Source organism: Solanum lycopersicum, chromosome 8, assembly GCF_036512215.1.
Source record: "Solanum lycopersicum chromosome 8, SLM_r2.1".
In the NCBI taxonomy this organism is placed as follows: Eukaryota; Viridiplantae; Streptophyta; class Magnoliopsida; order Solanales; family Solanaceae; genus Solanum; species Solanum lycopersicum.
Window position 1 is genome coordinate 6,841,000 of NC_090807.1, and position 19,963 is coordinate 6,860,962.

The following is a 19,963-nucleotide window of genomic DNA, read 5'->3' on the forward strand; positions in this document are numbered from 1 at the left end:
TCTATTTCATAATATTCTTGTAGATGGACGAAAGATTTCGTGCATAGTCTTTCAGGAACGGAGTCTGAATGGCTAAAGGTATAGTTATTGCTACTAAGGTGAGGAAAGATAATGACTAAGGGTTTAGATTTTCTAATTCTTCATTGTTAATCTTGAGTTATCTTGGTGGTGTGGTTTGGTGGTGATCGTAGGTTAAGTGTCATGAAATTTCTAGTTATATCCATTTCTAATACTCGTGGTAATTAAAGGAATTGAATAAATGAAAAGACTATTAATTCATGAGACTATGGAGGTAATTTTCCAAGGTACGAATTTGTAATCATATGGGTCTAGTATTGGGCTATTGACATATAAGTTTATGTAAGTATCTGTTTGTTCATATTGACTAATCCATGTGAAATGCACATGTAATAGATGTTTAGGAAATAAATATTGAATGTGAATTCACTTCATGTTGACAATATCATAGAATAAACCTGTTTAACTTACTTGTGGGTTCAAGTGTGGTTGGTCACGTACTCTGATTGTGATTGTGCATGTAATTTGTGATTGCTGGTTGACTAGGGTACGACGCCGTTATGAAATTGTCACGATCCAAACTATATCTTAGACCTGACATGACATATATGACCCCTAGAGGCCCTACACAAGCCATTTGACATACATATAATATAATAGAACATTATGAGAGAGTTTAAGTAGGACATTTCATATCATGAATGACGGTTTTAAAGAAAGTGTGGAATCATGAATATGATTTGACAAGCCATTCTAAGGAACATAAGAGTGGTTGGGTTGTAACCCATACATAACATACAAAGTCTGAAAACTAAGTACATACAACCGTAGCTTAGGTAACACAAACATCAAAATATGAGGAGACAATAATCTTCACATAAGAGCAAACTACAACACGCGTGAGAGAAGAAAGAGTGTTGGGTCGTACATTATGAGACAATGTAGGCACAAGTATGCATTGGTACAAAAAATGTACTAGGTATGGGAAAAATATGCATAAACCTAGATATCATATCATAATAGGCTTAAAACATGTAATGCATGACCAGATAGATTATTTAAAAGCATAGGAAAAGCATGATCTAAAGATAACATGAAACAAGTCCAATGCATTAGTACAAGGACATAACGTAAATATTTAAGGAAAATGTCACGCCTCGAGCCTACACCCTGGACATGGCTGACTTTCGAGAATCATTGTTGGTCGCAAGCGAACCCTTGGCCTGGCTTACTTTCTTAGTGGAAGCTTTAAACATAAAAAATGTAACGCAGGCAATAACTTACGAAATAATAACTTAGCCAAATGGCAAGTTGAGTCTTACATATATCACACTAAAATGAATAAGACTAAAAACTATAACTATATGTATATGAAGCCTCTAAGTCAAAGAGGGATGTCGGGACAAGACCCCGATCATCCTAACAATGAAATACTGAAAGAAAATGATAAAAAAGAGTCATTCGAAATGAAATGAGGCTCACCAACTGCCTCTGAGTGTTCAAGTGGATCAACGAAGCGTTGTATGTTGATCCTGATTACTTGTGTCTGCATCATAAGACGATACAGGCTAACTGTCATAAATACATTGAATGTACGAGTATCTGGGTTGGAATACCAAACACAACTTAAGCTTGAAAATTATATGAAAGGAACACTTACCTTGTCTTTACTCAACTCATGAATAACTCAACTCAAATCGCAGTATAAAACATCAATAATAGTGCAATTTATACAAACATTTAGAACAGTAAGTAAAAACTCAATTTGTTAAAAATATGCAATAACAAACTCAACTTTACTCATATATCAAAGTAATATAGTTTCTCTAGGAATTTCTCTAACCGACAACCACCACTATAAGCCTAAGTGGTGATACAACGTCTTGCCCATGCTGCCACAACTTTCCTATACTTTGTCATCATATAGAGTGCCTTAACTAAGTGAATCCACTAGTCCATGCTAAAATTCACTTAATATAAACTCGCATCCCCTTATCAGTGCTCAATACTACTCCTAAAATATACTTAGCTCATATGTTTTGAAGTCAAACTTCTTTCTTTGGTTTGAGATAATTACTCAAAACTTAGCTTGAAAACTCTCTTAGAAATCGATGTTTCCCTTTCTTGTTCAAATGTGAAAACCTTTTTAACCTCTTAGGAATACATAGTCCTCATATACTTTTGAAGAAAAGAACTTCACTCTTTACTCTTTACTCAACTTGAAATTTAAGTCATAAAACAAAGTTAAAAGCTTTCGCAAAAGACTTCTTGAAAAACTTTTAAAACTTCCTACACTTTGCTCTTAACTTTCCTTGATGTCGAATTTATGGATTGAAGGTTATGATTCATGTTTGTGGATGATTTCTCAATGTTTCTTGAAAAGACTCTTAAAACTTCCTATACATGGCTCTTAACTTTCCTTGATTTTGAATTTATCGATTGAAGGTTAAGATTTATGTTTCTGGATGATTTTTCAAAGTTTAGAAGTCCTTTAGAGTAGTTATAATCAATAGAAAGTGTTAGTACAATTAAGAAGGACTTAAATAGGCTAAACGATGAGAAATGGTGAAAATGACGATTCAGGCATGTACCTGGCGCGCCGCACCAGCCCCAACTTTCTGGGGCTCATTTCAGGCGCACTGCTAGCGTGCAATGCCAGCCCCTCGGACGCTATGGTGGTGCATCACACCAGCCTCCCTTGAGGCAAAATTCTGATGAACTTTTGATCTTGTTTTTGATCCTAAATTGTTTTTAGCCAATCCTTTTCTCAAAATCACTTTAGATTCATTCACCCAAATCATATAGAAAAAATCTAACCCAAACAACTCAAGGAAACAACACTTTAAAATCAAGAAACTCTTTAATCTTAAATCATATTCAAGAATGAAATCAATTTTAAAAAAAACTACCAGGGACATCAAATTCTCAATCTTTTTAGGATGAAAACACATTGAATTAAACATTCTTGGCGCATGGGCGAACTAACCCAATGCTATGTGATTTCACATAGCTCATAGAATCTCCCCTAGATGAAATTCTCGGTCTTAGCTTCAAAAACTCGACCATTACCTTGCTTCTCCTTCTCTTTATCCTGTTTTTTTCTCTTATCTAAAACCCTAACTTATTTCCAAAAGTGTAAACTAACTAAAATAAGTTTAGACCCCAATTAATTACCCAAAAATGAAATAAAATAATTAAGTAAGGAAAATACCAGACTACTAAAATTCGGATTGGAAATTTCGTTATTTGAACAATCCTACTTCGAATGGGCATATCTCACTCAAAAAAACTCCGAATCGTGCAAACTTGGAAATATTTGAAAGATTATTTCATGGTATTTCCTACGATATCTGGAACCCCACCTAACTTATCCTGATCTTAGAGTTATGGTCGTTTGAAGTTGAGTAAAAATCCAACTTAACATTTCCACATTTTTATATTCTTTCCAAAAATGGATATTTTTGATTGTTTAACTTCTTCCTAGTGATTTTGATTAGATGTTACAGGAAATCATAGTTATTTTGTGGATATTAGATTTAACCTATAATAGACTATGTGTGCTATAATATCGGATTTGATGTAACTCCCACACTAAAAAGGGGATATAATTACCAAGGTAGAACGATATATCATATCATCAAGGTTGTGTGGATAAACTAGAGCTAGGTTATTTAAGCCAGTCTTACGGGGGCATGTCGTTTGGGACTAGAGAGTGTTACGAGAGACTACCATGTTTGAGCCTCCTTCTTAAAGTCATCTTTCTGCTAAGTTAAATCCCAATGGAGTTAGATAAAGTCAGTTATGAATGTATAAGATTAGGAAAGGAATGATCATAATACCAATCAAATAATAAAGTCGTATAAGAGTAGCTTCTTTAAAAACTACGATTTCATAACTTTATTTCATATAAAGAATTACCTTCTTAGGCATAAAAAATCACAATTTTTTTTTAAAATTGTAAGAAAAACTTTCACAATTCATAGATACTTAACTTAAAATCATCCTTAAATCATACATTCATCCTTTCATAAAATATGCACAAAATCTCATATCAATTCATGATCATTGTTCATAGTTCATAGGTAAAAGTCAATGCATAAAACATTGGTCCATATGAAATAAATTATAAACCATGTAAGTAGGTTAAAAATGCAAAATAAGATAGAACAAAATCAATTGAATCATAATAAAAAGGATCCACGATGATTTACATAAAACACTAATTGAATTGAAGATTGAAGTTCTTTTGGGACTCAATGGAAGAAAGGAATCCATTGGTGAATTCCCACGACCTTGATAATCAAAGCACAAAAGGCAATGGATATTAAGGCCTCCTTTGAAAATCTAGTTTTTCACCTGGAAGGTTAAGAGAGATTAGGGAATTTTAAGTGAATGGAAGAAATTAGGTTTAGTTTGTAAGAGTAAAAAAGTTTATACGGATGTTATAGGTCCAACAAAATAGTTTAGGTTTCGGTGGGTTGAAAATGACCAAAACACCTTCAATTTAGGAGTTACCGAAGTTACCTACGGTTTCGGCCTGTGGTCCATAGACATTCCTACGCCACATACTAATCAAGCGTCGAATAACTTACTGGGGCATAAAATTTTGGGCAATTCTTACGAGTCAGTCTTACGACCTGTCAGCTGCTTTACAGTCCGTAGACCCTACCCTTTGTCCTCAAATTTGAGTCCAAAATTTTACCAAGTCTTAATCAACTCTACGGGTACTTCTATGGCATGTAAATCATCCTATGACCTCAATCGTAGACCCAACTTTGAAAACTCAAATTTTCCTAAATATCAACTTAGTTCCTAAGAATGCTATCAATGACACATAGATGCTCTTACGAACTGTAGATGGGTCTCATGGGTTTGAAGAAATACCCAAACATATGAAAGCTTTCGTTTCCAATTTGACTTTCCAACTTTGGTGTTACAAGAATATTAATGGTTGGATTGAGTACCACAACGATACATAATACTAATGGTTGGCTCAAATTCCACGCCTAGTATGTACATATAAGTGTTTTCTTGGATACCATGCAGTACATTAACAGTTTGTTTATGAGTTCCATGAGAGACTATGTTTATTTATTATGTTATATTTGTGACATGTTAGTCCATGAGTGGCCGGGTTTGTGTTTAAATATTTAGATGGTTGTTGTATATACCATATTTACATGTTAAATGCTTTGGATGAATTGTGAGGGTCCTTATTAAATGAAAAAGGTGAGATGGACTCGATAATAAATTGTGTATGATCATGTGGACATGCTTAATTTGAAGGTTAAGGTTGGGGTTGAGTATTTCCCTATTTAAGTATTAGAGTAGGTATTCGCACGGTTTGGTGATTTATGTTCACTAATAAAAATAAATTCTAGAAACTAGATCAGAATATCTCAAACTAAGTTAATGCTTAAATTTTAGAAAGAATTCATTGTTGATAACTCATTGACCTTCTCAATTATTCTCCCCTGATTGAATGAATTTCAAAGAGAATAATGCCAAAATTATGGGAATAAAGTAAAGATATATGATAAATGAGTAAATATCACATAGTTGCATGTTAAAATAATATAAAATCAATCACTTAAATACTTAAGTAGTGGTCAATTACATTGTTCACCTTAATATCTTACCTAGTGGCATATAACAATTTATATGAAGTTTCATTAGGTTGGTCATTAATTTATTAACTATTTTCTAGCTCTCTATGATGCAACCTATGTGATAAATGAACATTGATATAGAGTTATTTGTTTTTTTTATTTAAGTAAGTCTTAAATGAGGCAAACTCATTTAAACATATTCGTGGTTCTCTTTGCTAGAAGTGGACTATCTTAAAAATTCTCTATCATGTATATACCTGTGAAATGAACAGATAAGTTGGAAAAATAATTAGTTAGTGTGTTGCCTTCCTAAGAGTGTGTTTTAACTTAATTGGGTGATCGTCCCTTACTATGTTTACAACTTCAACCTCCTGCATAACACTCTAGAGAACTTTCTATCTTCTTTTCTATATGTTGAGTATAACAAGTTAGTCATAGAAGTGTAACCTATTTCTCTACAAAACTAAACCACTTCTCTAATTGTTACTGCTTCAGTAATAAGATTTTTAAAATCAATAATTCTACTTCCTTACACCCCTAATATATTTCTCTCACTATATTTGACCCAAATAGCAGCAGCACTAGGACCAAGGTTATTCTTGGATGCATTATCTCTGTGGTATATAAACCATCCAACAGAAGAGGGATTCCTCTCACAGTAATATGTCATTAACTTGACTTTCATTCTTCCGAAAATCGTAACATATGAAGCCATTTAATATATAAGTTTTACAATAAAGGGAAGTTTAAGAAAATAAAGTTATGATTGGAATAACTTATCTCATGAATTAGCTTCTCATAGGGGAATTATCCACCATGAAGATAAGTGTTTCCTATCTTCCATATATACCATAATATCATAACATGTACTATAACTATAATAGTCCTAACATTTAGGCAGATTCATTGTCAAAAGGGACCTTCACATGAGAAAATATTGAAATTGTAAAATTTTCTTTTTTAGGGGGCCTCTATTTCACTTTTTAAGATTTCTTTTTGGTGGGAATTATTTAATTTTAGATAATCATAAATATAGGGGACAATAAATTATTTTTGAGATTATTTTTTAACTACTAATCTTGTATATGTCAATTTCATTCACCCTAAATCAGAAAAAAAATATTTAATATGCATTAAAATCTTAGTGCATTTGGATGAGCGAGGGTGGGTGGCGGGGCCCATGCCTCCTTAGAGTTCATCTTTATAACAAATAAATCATCTTCAATGTTATTCATTCAATAACAATTTTCTACCTACTCAAATATCTTTTTAATCAGCTATTTTCTTTATTTTTATATGTTATAAGTCTTCATAAGTCATCCCCTCCCCCCTCTACTCTCATACAAACCATCATTAGCTTTTATTTAAAAACACATTTTTTACTTCTTGAGATTTTCTTGCTCCAGGCTCCATTATTTATAACTACTAAATACAATTTTATATAAATCTAATATGAGTGGTAATAAGTGGGATGTAAGCACCGTTATAAGAAGTTTCAAAATTAATAAATTTAAAAGTGTTGTCACTCCTAGATTAGACTTGATCTCTGAATTATCAAAATTATCATTGAAGTTCTCTTGACATACTTTACATAAGACATGACTAATTTGAATTACTTTCTTGAATTGATTCCTATTGATTTTATAGTTTCGTATCGGAAAACCTTAAATGATCAATATTTTGTGATCATCAACACCACAAACCCTATTCATGTGATTGTAAATCAAGTTAACATGAATCAAAATGATAAGCAAAAAATTTTATAATTCGTTCATCAACTTTACTATTATGTAAAATATACTCATTAAAAAATTAATATGACTAGGCAAAAGTTTAACTGTTTCTATGCAATCACAAGTATAATTGTTGTAGAAGATCAAGTCATTCTTGTGGCTCTACAACAATTGATGGTACATACACTAGCCCAGCAACTGGTGGTAAAAGGGGAAGAAAGGTTTGTTGGCTAAGATGAGCTTGCTTAAAGGATCGTAGCATCTGTTTATTATCATTTTGATTCATAATAGATATATCAACAATTACAGGAATGAGAGTTGGAGGATTGATAATTTCTCAAGATTGATAATTTAGAAAATATTAAGGAAAATAATCCAAGTTAGTCATGTCATTCGAGAGAATTTTAATGATTATTTTCATTATTCAGAGACTCCAAGCCTGATCTAGAATCTACAACACTTTTTGCTTATTAATTTTGAAGCTTCCTACGACCGCTTATATATCACAATTGTTATCACCCATATCAGATAAAAATAAAATTACATCTAGTTACTACAAAATAAATGAAGTACAAAGCAAGAAAATATTCAAAATAAAAAATTTTCATACAAATAAAGAAGTTAATTATGTTTTGAGTGAGGGGAGCGGGAGAAGAGGGATGACTTATAAAGAACAATAACATAAAAGAACAAAAAAATAAAGGAACTCAAAAAGGTAACCTACCCACCCTCACTCATCCACACTCACTTAGAATTTAATGTATATTAATTTTTTTTTGTTGTCTTACGGTTTGATAAAATATGTTAAAAGGGGTGGTTGATACGAATTAAAATACTTTTTTTTGTTACTCAAAACTTTTGATAAATTCTTTTTATGTAGATTGAAAAAATGACTTCTCTGCTAATAAAACAAATCTTCATAACGAACGTATATTATCTTTTTCCTACCCTTCAATACATCCAACCATCTGTCCTTACCACCCTACACCTTACCTTCACCCTCTAGCATCCTGTGTCTTCCATCTCCATCACCCCACACCTTACCTTCCACCCTCTACCCTCATAGTGTTTTTCTAGAAAACATTTTCCTGCTCACCAAACACAACAAAAGGTCATGTTTTTTTCTAAATGGATTATTGACTTAATTATTATTATGTATTAGTAATCACGATGGTGATAATCAAACTTGTATATATGAATTTTGTATGACATATGGTGTAAGGTTTGAGTCTCTTACATCTTCATGGAAAATTTAGCTAAGCAAAAGGCATCAACTATAAAGAGATTCATTGATACTACAGTAAATGTGGAGAGAAAAGAGATCCTAGATGGGTTTAGGCCATGATCACGTGTCGTAATTAGAAAAAAGTTGATGTTGCTACAAAATCAAATGCTACTACAAACTTGACTCATGGATTTATCAATTCGTTGTAGCCTTGTCTTTTGGCTTCCTCCAAACCCTTACCAGTTTTGAGTTTAACTCCCTTTTCTAAGTGCGTCAATCATTGTTTTGCAGCCTACATTTCACTTGAAGATGTTCAAAATTCTGAGAAATACGCTCGCATTATGATTCATTCTCCTCGATACGGAGTTATTCATAGGTATATATTTACATGATCTTGATCCTTGCTGTTTTGATACTATATATCTCGTTCTCTGTCTATTCTGATAGTCATAAATATATATACCTGGTACATGGACTGTGATTTGGATCCAACATCCTCCTGAAACTCCATTGTCATCTTCGATCATGTCTATCTCAGTTTCCTCTGTAGGAACAAGATCTCAAATCGAAACGTTAACATTGGCATCTTCAATCAGGTATATCTTAGTTTCCTCTGTGGTAACAAGATCTAAAATTGGAACGTTAATATTGGCTTCAGAATGTTAGAAGATGCCAATACTAATGTTCTGATACATGATTGAAGATGCCAATGTTAATGTTTCGATTTTAGATCTTGTTCCTACAGAGGAAAATAAGATAGACATGATCAAAGATAACAATAGAGTCTCAAGAGGATGTTGGATCCAACAGACAGTCCATATACATGGATATATATTCATGACTATTAGAAAAAGACATATTTCGAGATATATAGTGTTAGAATAGACTGAGATTGATTTCATGTAAATATATATACCTATGAATAACTCGGTATCTAAGAGAATGAATCACAACGCGAATTGAGTTCTCAAATTTTTTATCATCTTTAAGTGAAATATAGGCAGAAAAACCATGAATGACGCACTTAGCAAAGGGGTAAACTAATACCTGGTAAGGGTTTAGAGGAAGCCAAAAAACAAGGATGCAAAGAAGTAATAAATCCATGAGTCAATCTTGTAGTAGCATTTGATCTTGTAGCAGCAACAACTTCTTTCTCAATTACGACACGTGATTGTACCCTAAACCCATCCAGGATCACTTTTGTACCAACATTCACGGTAGTATAAATGAATCTTTTCATAGTTGCTGCCATTTGCTAAGCTGAATTTTGCATCAAGGTGTATGAGAGTCAAACCTTAGGCAATCTGTCACAAAAAAAATATATATAAGTTTAATTATCATCATGATTATAGATACTATAAATAATTAAACCAATAATGCATGAATAAAACCACTTGATATTTTGTTGTGTTTAGTACGAAGGAAAATGTTTTCTAGAGAAAACTCTATGACTGCTTATAGAGGGTGGAAGGTGAGGTGTGGGTTGATCGAGATTAAAGTTACACGGGTGCTTGAGGGTTAAGGTAAGGTGTAGGGTGGTGAAAATTGATGGTCATATATGTTGGAGGGTAGGAAAAGATAATAAAGTCTGTAATGAAGCTTTGTTTTATTAGCAGAAGTCATTTTTTTCATTATTGAAAAAAAATATTTATCAAAAGTTTTGAGAAACAAAAAAATTGAATAATATTTTCATTAGTATCAACTGCACTTGATAAAATAGTTCCCTCCAACCATTTTGGATCCATCTTTTCCCCATTAAATCATAATGAAATAAAATTATTGACTCGTATTTCCTCCGAACATAGCCTACACACTAATATTTCTCTCTATTCATCCTCTCCTTTCAAGAAAAAACATGTCTTCACTATTACGATTCGAAATATCAAGTCATGATGACACCTACAATATTCCACCAAGAGGGTCAGTCAACCATATCCCAGAATGTATAAACCTTGAATTCTTATCCCTTAGGAATTTCTAAATTTGTATCCTCCCAAATCAATTGAGAACCAAATTTTTGTGGGATTTTGAAATCTATATATTTTAAATGGGGAATTTCCATAACTTGGCTAGGTTTAGGACACTTTATCCTAAACCTAATAGTTGTGAAAATTATTAACTGCTTAGCATTTGTCTTTTCTTTGTTATTTTTTAGTTGAAGCTCACAGGTGGAATTGTATTGTTTCTGAATAATCTGTGAGTTCAAAGAACTTTTTTTTAGAAGACGACTTAAACAAAGTTTTTGGCTCTTAATATCATGTAATAATTTAGTATTCTACTTTGTATTTTCATCTTAAACGTTGTTTTGAGACTTAAAATATGTTTAGATTTATGGTTAATTTTAGTGTTTAGCAAAGGAGAATAAGAGTTGATTGAACAAGAACAGTGAAAAGTGATTTCTATTGATAAATGAGAATTAATAAATACATTGCAACTTAACTAAGCTGATGTAAAGTAATGCTAAATAATAGGAAAAAATAGAAATCTGCAAATGGGATTTGGCTATTTGAACCGTCAATGTTACTATAATTGTATGAACATATCGATAATTTCTCACATCGAGTTTAAACAGGTAGCACACGAGTCTGTTTGGGTCGTTCGGGTAACCATGCATCTAGGAAAGTATAAACACAATGTGGGTTGTAAAAGTCATCATAATCTCAAGAGAAAATTTCGCAAATAGTCACTATAATGAACTTAATTAGGCTCCTTAGCTACAACTTTTATATTTACTGTAACACCCCAAAAATTTCTAAGTTCAACCCAAACCATTCTTGAATTTCATATAAGGTCGTATTGAGTGACTCTTAATTTTTATAAGATAAAGATAAAGGCATTTAATCTTTTTAATGATTTCTAAGTTTGATGTATAGTATATATAATGGTGTATCTACACGATAACACATTTAGAAATCACCAATGTAAGTATGAAGTGTAAACCTTTTCAGGGAGATATGGTTAGGCCAAGTATCTGTGGACTTATAAATAGAGATGTGTTCATGGATGAAACAAATAAAAAATGAGAACTAGAAATAGTTCAAGGGTTAATTGTGTGACTGATGTTGTCTAGGTATACATAAAAGTTTGACGGTTCAAAGATATCAAATCTAACGATTGACCAAGTATATCTAACATATGTTTACTATGGAAAGTTCAAAAGGAAACTCATTTATCCAGATGCAACCAATCCTTACTTACGAATCACATAATTTTCCATGCTTATGTTTTTACAATAATCATTCCCTATTCATATGGGGGATTGTTGGGTTTTGAAAGTGTGAACACTCTCCTGAAGGTTTGTGACTTTGCAGAATGGTTGTGACCTTCATGAAAGATTGTGTCTTTTCTAAAGGTTTGTGACCGTTTTATAGGTTACACCTTTTCCAAAATGTTTTACTTTTTTGAAAGGTTGTCTTTTTTCTAAAGAGTTGTGACCTCTGAAATGAATTCTCCCCTTCTTCTGCATACATTTTTTACAAAATAAAATCGATCGATCATGTCCGTGTGTGCGATCCAATGTTGTCATTTTATGTTCGTTAAAATTATCGAAGTTTTAGATACCGCTACTTCTTTAATAGTGAATTTTATTTATCTTGAGAGGATTAAATTTTTTAAGGACATACAAAGATGTGGACTCAGATAGTTCTTTGATTTTTCATTTCATCTTTTATTATATCTTTTTCTAATTTATATATAGGATTCAACCTAAATAAACAACATTTATAGGGGATAAATTGATTTTTTTCCTAAAATTGAGGATACATACAAAAAAGAATTGAAATTCAGTTAAGGAATAGATATTACTCGTTAGATTACAATTTGAAATAAGTGATGTCAAATTTGATTTTTTCTCCTGCTTTGTTGATATTTGCAGTACTCATGAATTATTTTTTTGTGAACTCTAAAAGAAAGAAAATAAAAATATTCTATGATTAAGTCATAAGAATGAATTTCATCATCACATTGAAATTAACATATAATGTAAAAGATTTTTTCTAATAAGTGATAGAATGCGTGCGTTCACTATCAGTCAATGGAGCAAGTCCCTTGACAGAACCTTAAGGATATTACAAAGTAAATAACAATAATAAAATAACAAAAGTAGTTTACGTGGAAACCTCCTTGCTCAAGGGAGTAAAACCACGACCCATTGCACATGATTTCAACTGTTTCACTAAGCAAACGTGAACCAAGTTACACCTAATGTGAGAAAAAGTTATTAATCTCACGACCAAGTAAACTACCTATTACTTGAATAGCCTAAACAGATATGATACGCTCAAATTTACTTATCTAAAAGACGTATAAGCGGTCGTAACAAGTAAAGAACCCAACTATGAGGTTGGGGTCGATCCCACGAGGAAAATTATTTAGACTTAACTTTAACCTACAATTACTTCTATTTAATCAAGTCCTTTCCGAAAATAGGTAATAAAAGGGGGGTTTTAAATAACAAAAGAAATTAAATGTTTCTAAGTAAGCAAGTAGCAAGTATGAATATTTGATATTTATCAATTGATGACAGTAACTAGGGCATAAGTGTTCCCACAGGTTCATAACACAGTAATTCTAGCTATAACAATCATTTCCTAGTATCTTGCACGAAAAGTGATAAGTTAAGCATCATAATCGATGTATGGCTTAGTTGTTACTTCGCACCAATCGACACTAGCCTATTAGATAGTGTATACTAAATCTACGTTTATAATTCTTTTCTTATTATCTACCTTCTTGGTCCGGCAAGTAGCAACAAGGCGAGACTTCTAAATGAAAGAATTATCAATACATGCAAGACACTATTCTAGAATTGTTATTTTAGCTAGTTTTTATCTTGTTATTTAACCATGGTTCCTACAACACTAGTTTTAGAATTAGTTACCCATGTTCATAATTACACAATTCATATTGATTAGACAAGAATTCATGTACTTACATTGATGAGATTGAAGTAAATCTAGAAAATCACTTGTATTAGGGAGAATAATGCAATAAACAATTACGGAAAAATGAAGTATTTTCCAAAACCCAATATTCAACAATTAATATTACAAATCAGAAACATAACTAAGAGTCTAACCCTAAAAACGAGGTTTTTACCAATATTTATAATAAAGAAGTCTTAACATAAAAAGGAAATCTATTTAAGGAAAATCTGCTCAAAAACTCGTCTGAGTCGACGACCAGACTGACGGACTGTTGAGGCCATGACTGACCATCGAGGCCTCTCGTTGTTCCACACTTAGAATCTTTTTTAGTTGTTTTCTTATCCAACTCACTGTTACCATTGACGGACCAGGATGACGGTCCGTTGAGTGAAGGACGATCCGTCGATGGCTTCTATTTCTCCACACTTAGAATCATTTCAAAATCGGTACTGGGGCTACTTTCTGTTAGCAATGACGGATGAGCAAGATGGTTCATCATGGAGATGATGGTCCGTCGATAGCTTTCATAGCACCACACTTGGTCAGAATTCCCCGATCTTCCTTCAGCAACATTTTTCTTCAGACGAAGGTTGCCACCTACGGACCGTCTAGAGGTCGACGGACCGTCGATAGCTCCGTAGGTCATCACTACTGCCATTTCAGCACAGTCCTTCAGCGTTTTCATTCTACATAGTTTTCCTACAAACAAAGAGATAAATACATATAAACAACTACAAAAAGGCCTTAGACACACACTAAACTTAAGAAAAAATCATTGAAAGTACCGTGAAACCACGGCACATCAACACCCTGAACTTAAATTATTTGTTTGTCCTCAAGCGACATGACTCACCACAAAACCTTTGTACAAGAGTATCCTTATTTTAACTTTCGCAATCATCTGGCTATCAATCCCGATTATTTTCGTCATGTTTATGCATGTTATCACCATTTGGCTCTTTTATGTGGATAAGAACATGACAAAGACTCACCACACACCACACCTATCCTCTTTGATCTCGCACGAAAGTACCAATTTTCCGATATTGCAACTAGTTTTCTCACTTCAAAACGACATGCTCATTTTTCACATAATGATTTCAGTTTGAATATAAGGATTATTTTTTTCAATACTCACTCTCATAACAAATTCACATGTCATTTATACTTGTTCCCATAGGCTTGCCCTTTTTTTCACTACTTTAAGTTCACCATAATCGACTCTTAGGATCATGATACGACTTTCTTAGATTGTAACTTAGGCTCAGGGTCATGTAGGGTACATTTGGATGTATTTTAGTGACTTATTGCCTTCCTTGACATAACGGCTAAGCGTCCTACCTTTTCATTATTTTACTCCGCTCTATTTCTTAATTTTTTTTATATTCTTTCGCCTTACTTTTCTCCTTTCTTTCTCCTTTTGTGTAAGTGATTTTTTTTAAATTTTCACTTTGCTTTCAAATTTTTTTGAATCACTTTTGTTTTGTTTTTTCTCTTTCTTTATTCTTTAATCCCACTTTCCGGAGCATTCCTCAACTTGCCACCCTCAACTCATGGTTTTATCATGAGTCAAGGTACACAATACCCAAGGTTGGGTCAGGGCCACGACAAGGTTGTTTTCTGCATTAGCCACCCTCAACTTATGCTTTTGGCATAAGATGAGGTGCACATGTCCAAGGAGGGACCAGGGCCAACACATTGTTCCCAGAAAAGATCAGTTGGGGTGAAAAAGAAAGGTCTATTTTAAGCTCAAATCAATTAGATCAAGAAGGGATTAATTTCATTCGATTTTCTATTATCTAGGCTAAAGATTGGATATCTTGAATTAGTGCCTATGATCCTTTCCTAATTGTTTATCACATCTTACTTTTAGCAGGACTAACCAGGAAAATTTTAGCTTTGTACCAATGGTGGACTATTCAAATTTTACTCACACTCACTTGACATCTCATTACTCTACCAGATTATCAGACACATAGTTCGAGTTTCAGATTTAGGATCATGTCGTGGCGTATCTCTATATCATGCTTAGAGCCACACATTTATCAGTTACTATGCCTAGTTACGCAACATTTTCTTTAAATTAAGATATCATTTTGTTTAGTCATCATGCTTCAGATTCCATTTCTATACTATGTACAAAAGATACCGACATGCCGGTACAACAATAAAATAACCAGTCTATTGGGAAAAAAGAACACAAGTAAGAACACCCCAAGAGATGATTGTGAGTTGAGCTAATCAGACTTTACCCTAGCACTCACTTTCCAATTATCCCACCCCAAACAAAAAGACATGCAATTGTCGCCAATGCATAAAAGTATATAAAATGGGGTGGTAGGTGAAGCAAACCTGAGGCGCAAAGCACCGACGATCAACATGCTGACGAGTCCGATTTCCCAGAACCCGCTCCCTTTGTAGTAGGGACACCATTAGTGGTGTCCTGAGCAATAACAACACCATCAGTAGTGCTCCTCTCAGCCTCAACAATTCTGGAGCTAGACTCCCCAGCAGCCACTTTTGGAACCCTCAACTGGCGGGACTCCTCAGCAATCACTGAGGCTCTCCTCGCAGCCTTCAACTCATTGCGCTCTTTCTTCCGTGCTCGAGACTCATCCTCATCTCTAACTCGATGCCTCTAGGAATGATCTCGTGGGGGAGGTGGTGGCACATCAGTGATAGAGAATAAGGAAACCAACACCGTGTCCTCAGTAAGCTCTATAGAAGGGGCCTCAAACTATGGCACCCGAGCCTCCACTATGGTATCGAAGTCTTCTCTCAGACTCTCCACAGCAGCCTAGAGAGTCGTCAAATCCACTCTAGGGGATTGACGGGCGAGAACCCGCAAATCAAATGCATTCAAGCGCTGGTGGACCTTCATGATCTGCTGCTCAGTATGTTGGGCCATCTTCCTCTCTAGCCACTCCTCCACCTCAGCAATGGACCTCTGCATCCAAGGCTTGATGTGATGCAAAAGTGTGGACATTTGGGCCTCTAATTTCTTGACCCTAGCAAGTGGGACCATAGGAGGCATAGAACTCTCGCACCATTTCTTTGCTATAACGGCCCACATTTCGAGCAGATGGCCGGCATAGTGGGAAGACTCCTAGTGAGAACCCGCCGCTCGAGTTTCAGGGTCCAGGTCATGACCTTCTTGTCGTTGGGAACCTTGGCATCAACATATACTTTATCTTAGTTTTTCAGTATCTAAAACCATCATTTGTTCCTCAGGAACTGACATCTGAATCACCATCACCCCCTTATCTTCATTTAGACGATCAAGATTGTTGTTCATAGAGTCTTTTTTAGTGGTTAACTCTATAAAAGAGCCAATCAATACATTTGTTAGGTTCCTCAACTTTCGAACAAAGTATTTAAGTTTTGCTTAATGTCAAAGAGTAATACCTTTTCTTCATCGTCTGATTTCGCCATGAAGACAAACAACCCATCAAACACGTTTGCGTCACTTAAACAAACTACCATGGATGCATCGTCAAGGCATTATGATTCTCTTGATTCACTTGAAGAGTCCCCCATACAAAAAGAAATTTCTTCACGACTTGGATAGCTCCATCTTTTCTTGCATTTTTATCAAGTACCAGGTTCCTCATTCTGTCCTTTCCACTCTAGGTCTATGATACTCTTTGTTTTCAGCTTTAGCCATCTAACAGTCTCTCGCCTTTTCGCACTTGTGATAGATGTCACTTGCAGTTGCAGTTTCAGGAAGATTTCCCCCTTTATTGAACCCTTCATGTTTTCTCACAATTTTATGAAATCTCTTGGTGAGATAGGTCATGACATCCTCTTCACTAGATGTTTCACTAGATGAAATTTTGAGGACCAGAGACTTGTCCTTTTGGCTTCTTTCTTTGAGCTGTCTTGGTTTATGTTCATATCATGGGTTTTAAGATTTCCAATGAGAGCATCCATTGTCAAGACTTTCAGATCCTTAGCCTCAGTAATAGCATCCATTTTGCTTGCCTAAGACTTGGGAAGGATTCGAAGCATTTTTCTCACCTGTTTGCTGGTGCTTATAGGTTCACCCAAACTTCGTAGCTCATTGGTTATGGAGGGGAGTTTTGTATGCATATCATGAATAGATTCTCCCTCCTTCATAGTGAAATTCTCATATTATGTGGTCAACATGTCCACCTTTGATTCCTTCACCTACTTTGTGCCCTCATGTACAGTCCTCAGGTAGTCCCAGATTTTTTTTTTGATTCGCATGCAGAAATGCGGTTGTATTCTTCAGCACCAATTCCACATATTAGCAAATTCGTTACTTTGTAGCTTTTCTCAAATTTATTTATGTTCGCTTCGTTTTATATGTCGAGTCTTTAGAACAACTTTTGTTATTTCACCATACTTCACTTCAATAGTTGGAATGAAGGGTCTATCCAACACTATGTGCCATAGTTCACTGTCTTCAACCATCAAATAATCGTGCATCCTTGTTTTCCACCAACTATAGAACTGGCCATTGAAACGTGGTGGTCGTGTTTAGGTTCAATGGTGCAGCCATTTTTTGACAGGAGTATCTCTCTTAGTGTTAACCAACTAGAGATCAACCCGCTCTAGTATCAATTGATCGAATGCACGTGTTCACTATCAGTCGACGGACCAGGTACCTTGACGAAAACCGACAAATATTACAAAGTAACAATAATAACATAACACAAGTAGTTCACGTGGAAACCTCCTTGCTCAAGGGAGTAAAACCACGGCCTGTTGCATAAGATTTTCGACTGTTTCACTAATCTTCCTGAAGAAAAAGTGAACCCACTTACACCCAATTTAAGAAAAAGTTATTAATGTCATGACCAAGTAATCTACCTATTACTTGAAGAGCCTAAATAGATACAACACTTCCCACTACGCTATTACCCCTAGATGACTTAGATTTTCCTAAGCGAATACAACACTGCGCACTTAAAACCTAACTCTAGATGATTTAGATTATTCCTGGGCAGATACAACACTGCCCACTAAATCAGTTACCTTTAACTATTTTAGAATATATTACCAAACAACTGTCTGAGTCCTTTATTGATATAGATCAAATTTACAATATATGTTCTGAAGAAGAAATCCTAATACCACTAAGCTTGAAGCTCTATCTGGTTCGAATTTGATTTTGAGGATGAATCTTCACTTTGTGATTAGACTTTGCAAGAGTTCTTGAGATCTTTTTCAAGTTGTAAAATCTAAGAATATAACTATTGGACATTAGGTTAATGAAGAATAGTCACAATATTCGAGACCGCTCCGTTGGTCGAGGTCTCTGCCTTTTCTGCCACAGTTGGAGACTGCACCAACCAAATGTACTTTTTCAGCCTAGCAGTGGAGAGTGTGTCGCACTATTGACCAGGTCCTTTTATAAGATCCCTGGGTTTTTCAAACCATCAATGAGATACTGTGCACCAACCGTTTGTACTTTTTCTAGCCTGGCAGTGAAGATAATATATCACACTATGGATCTGGTCCCTTTACAAGGTTCCTGTGTTTGTCAAATCATCAAAACTACAAATAACAATAAGGATAAAGAACCAACTTAAATTAAAAATAAAGGATGATTTTAACATTTTCAATTCCAAAATCTAATGAAAATGAATCCATTTTATTATGATTATTAAAATATCCTACGAAAGACCTTCGACGAAATTACATAAGTAAATATTCACATAATAGCAAATGAACCACTATCACATAAAACTAAAAGAAGGAGAAAAACTAAAGGCATAATAATGCATAAACTTGACCCTTAACTTGGCTTCAATACATAACTATGCCCTCCAACTTTGAGTGTGTACAAATAAACACTTAAACTTATATAAAATCGACCAAGTAGACACATGTGTCCTATATGACATAATACATGTGAGACACCACGTAGGACAAAATTGTCATGCAGGGCGAATGTGTCTATTTGTTCAATTTTATACAAATTTAAGGGGTCGTTTGGTACAAATATACATAATGCAGGGATAACTAACACATAAATTAGTAATGCAAAGAATACTAACACATGCTTTAGTAATGCAGGGTTTAGTAATGCAAGGATTAGTTCTTATCAAGTGTTTCGTTTATTGTTTCCCACGGAATCTTATGTTTAGTTTAAACTAGAAAAAGTTTCTTTCCTATTATACCCTTGAGTTATTATGAGATTTTATATTTCTTTTAACTAGTCAAATTAAATACTAAAATATCTATTAAAAATCATTATTATTTTGAGGTGGTATATGTCACTATAGACATCATTGATAGCACAATATATTTCTAATTTGGTAAAATATACCTTAAACTTAGCATAGATTGCTACTAAAATAGTTCAAATACACGAAATTTGTATATTTGTTTGTTGAAAACAAACCGTTCAAGTGATAAATCGAAGAACTACATTTTAAAAAAATAAAAAAAATCAACTCAATATAACAAATCAAACACGGAGAAAAA